Genomic DNA, 3,942 nt, shown 5'->3' on the forward strand with positions numbered 1-3,942 from the left:
ATTGAGAATACCATGGACTGCTAGGAAAATAAACAGATTTGTCCTGGAAAGGGTTAAACCTGGTGGCTCCTTGGAGGCAAGGATTCTGAGGCTCTGTCTAACATACTTTGGACATGTTGTGAGGAGAGACCAGTCTTTGGAGAGGGACATCATGCTTGGGAGGTTGGAGGGACAGCGCAGGAGAGGGAAGGCCCTCTATGAGCTGGATTGATTCAGTGACTGGGATAATTGGGATTGGAGTGTCGGAGACAGTGCAATTGGCACAGGACAGAGCGGAGCTTAGGGCTGTTGTACATAGGGTCGCTATGAGTCGCAGGCGACTCGACGGCACATAACAACAACAACATGCATTAACCCATTTACAGACTTAGCCATTTGGACTTCTTGTGTCAAAGCTATAGCAGAAGTAGAGACAGCAGCAATTATAGGGATAAGAGAAACAATTCTTACAATAACAAGACCTACAGCTTTTTGGTTCTTAATGATAACTTATATAGCTCTTTTAAAATTTGCACACTTTTATCATCATACCAAACATCATTTAACTTTACCGGTGTCATAACAAAAGGAGGATTCTTTAGAATAACAACTGAATCATCTTTGGTAATATAGCTGATACAGTTAGAGATTTTACAATGAGAACAACTTACATTATATTTTGGATAATCAGCAGTGACATATGGTTCAGGTACTCAAGACATGACTCTGGCTCTTGTGACATTATCTCCCTTACATTTATCTTTTGGGATACAGGAAATATTTATCGAATCCATACTAGCAACTAATTTTCATAATTCAGTTTGATAATTACAGTGATTAACAGTCCAAATTACTTCTACTGATCCTTCAGCTTCGACTTTATTTGATGGAGCCCAGTTGTACAAGTTCCAGTTTTCCTCCAGCTGACAGGGTGAAGTAAAGGTGGATCTGGAACATATGTCCTTTAAGATTCAGCTTGAATCCTCATTGTCAAAGTCAGCAATATCACCATCTTTATTTCTGACAGGCGAGACATCTTCTGCAAAGTGTACCAGCTTTTCAGAAAGCCACTTTGCACTTTCAGAGTTCTGTGGAAAAACACAAACATAGCCTCAACCCCATATTAACACAGGGTTGGGTCTTTTTCATTGTTTTGTTAATGCATCCTTCCATTTAATTTTAGCATACTTTCATTGTATGTTTCACCATTGTCTGTCTGCGGCAGACCTTTTATTGTCATCCAAAATTAGAAAATTTAAAATAAATTGTAAATGAGAAATAGATTTGAATTTAGGGGATATAGTATTCCAGTTACCCCTTTCTTTATTTGAATAATTTTTGATAGTAGAAAGAGTACATTTTACAATACCTTGTTTTTGAAGATTTTAAGGAATTTTAGTTTTATGACAAATAGTAAAATATTACAAAAATTTTGAGAACTTTTGCTGGTAAAGCTAGGAGCATTATCAGTCTTGATTATTTTAGGAATTTCTAATAGAAAAAGCTAATAAACAATGTTTTATAACATATTTAGTTGCTTTTTCAGATACATAAGATAATACCATAAAACCAGAACCGATATTAATAATAACATGAACAATTAGCAGTTCTCCAAATTTAGGAATACGAGCTACATTTATTTGTCAAATATAATTTGGCAATGATCATCTAGGATTTACTCTAAAATATGGAACAGGTAATAAAGATAAACATTTTTCACATGATTTTACAATATTTTTAGCACTTTCTTTTAGTATATGAAACATTTTATGTAAATATTTACTATTAGTATGATGATTATGATGAAATTATTTTGCTTTTGTTAAATTAAAATTTATTAAATGTTTATTAGCCAATTTATTTTCTTTCACTAAAGGTTCTGGTAAAAAGAATGAGACTCAATATGACTGACAAAAATATGACCATCTCTTTGTCTTATCAACAATTGTATATGAAGAAATAATGATAAAACTATAGAATATTTGTTTTGATAATATTTACTGTATCAATAATTGGGAGTGCATTAGCTATATAAATTATATATGTCTATATATAAAACGATATATATAGTTTTAGACTATAGACTGAGGGGAAATTATTAATACTTGCTTAATAGCTTTTAATTTGGCTAGTTGTGCTGAAAATAATGAATATACAACTATTTTAATATCTCCAATTGGTTCAAGAACAGCCTTTCTTCTGGAAGGTCCATCAGTAAATATTACGAGAGCATCAGAAATTTGTCGATTAACAAAAACTTTAAGAAATATAAATGAATTTTTATTTGCAAAATATAATAATTTATATTTTGGATAATGATGAGTAATTTGACCAGGATAATTGGCTAATGCAATCATTCATTCTGAACAATATTGGTTTAGTTAATTAACTTGTAAAGTATTATAAGGGACAGTGATTTTTTTTTTAAAAAAGAGATCTTTTTTAATCATAGGAATGACATCAATTACAAACATGAAAATCTATAAAAAGAATGTATTTCCCCCAGCTGTATTGGTAAGAGTTAATGAATCTGTAACTTTACGAGAGAAAGATTTTAACATGGATCTGGGAAAACAGTCACTCCAAAACCTTACATTTGAAAACCAAAACAAAATAAAAAGCAAACCCACAAAACATCAATTTAACACAGTGGTGCAAAATAGATCCAGCTTCAAGAACCAATGAAGGACACCCACACACATAACAAATCTAAAACCCACTGCAAATATCTCCCTCTGCAAGTCACAATGACAGTTGTCCTCTGAGACATCACCAGGAAGATTAAGAGTTTCCTGGTTTTTTGGACTCGCCTGTCTTATGGAGTGTGATTTCTCAGGTACCTGTTGAGGACAGAGAATGGACTGAACTCATTCCTCTATTCCGTCCATTCATGCGGCCTGTCTCCAGGGTGAGTGTCAACATATTCACTGAGGAAGAGATAAACTGTGTCTTCCCTTGCTCACATATGGAAGAGGTTTCTGCTGTGTGAATCTGTGCGAGTCCTCAGGGCACCTCATTGGGGAAAGGGTGCCCCACATTCTTTCCCTTCAGATGGTCTACCTTAGGTGAACTCATCATGGATAACTCATGTACCAGAGTCCCAGAAGGTTTCTCTCCTTTCCTTACTTTCCTAAGTTCTCTCTCCTCTGTGACTTCTACTATGTGTCACGCGGGGACCTAAGTGTACAAATGCTTTCCCATATAGTCCTTACATTCCTAAGCTTTCTCTCCTGTGTGAACTCTTCCATGTCCAGTGACGTCAGAGGACCGCAGAAATGTTTTCCCACATTGATTACATACCTAAGGTCTCTCACCTGGGTGAATTCTTCCATGCTTATATTCAGTGCAGCAGACGAGGAAAACTTGTCCAACAGTTCTAACCTTCACAAGGTCTCTCTGTGTGACTTCTTCTCTGTGCTGTGCAGGAAACTCATTCACTGAAGGTTGGACCACATTCCTTACCTTGATAAAAGTTTCTCTTCTATGTGGACTCTTCAATGTTCAGTGAGTTCATTTGATGGCAGAAATGGTTTCCACATTCCTGAGCTTCACAACGTCTATCTCCTGGGTTTATTTTTCTATGTGCACTGAAGTCACCTGGGTGTACTAATGTTTTCCTGTATTCCTTTCATTCATAAGGTCTCTCTCCTGTGGGAATTCTTCCATGAGAAATGAACATGCTTGATCTCGTAAAGGTTTTCCGCATCCCTGGCATTCCTACGGTCTCTCTCATGTGTGAGTTCTCTCATGTCTATGGAGATGGGGCATGTAATTAAATGCTTTCCCTCATTCCTTACATTTATACGGTTTCTCTCCTGTGTGAATTAGTCTATGTCTCTGTAGGGTCGATGTGTCATAAAAGGCTTTTCCGAATAGTCTAAAAGTATTATATTTTAGGGCATTATTTTTATCGTAGGAGTATGCAATGAGGGTTGCAGAGTGGATTATATTTGGGGGTAGGGG

Source organism: Elephantulus edwardii, unplaced genomic scaffold (genome assembly GCF_000299155.1).
Source record: "Elephantulus edwardii isolate Elephantulus edwardi_28Jun2011 unplaced genomic scaffold, EleEdw1.0 scaffold00429, whole genome shotgun sequence".
NCBI classification, from domain to species: Eukaryota; Metazoa; Chordata; class Mammalia; order Macroscelidea; family Macroscelididae; genus Elephantulus; species Elephantulus edwardii.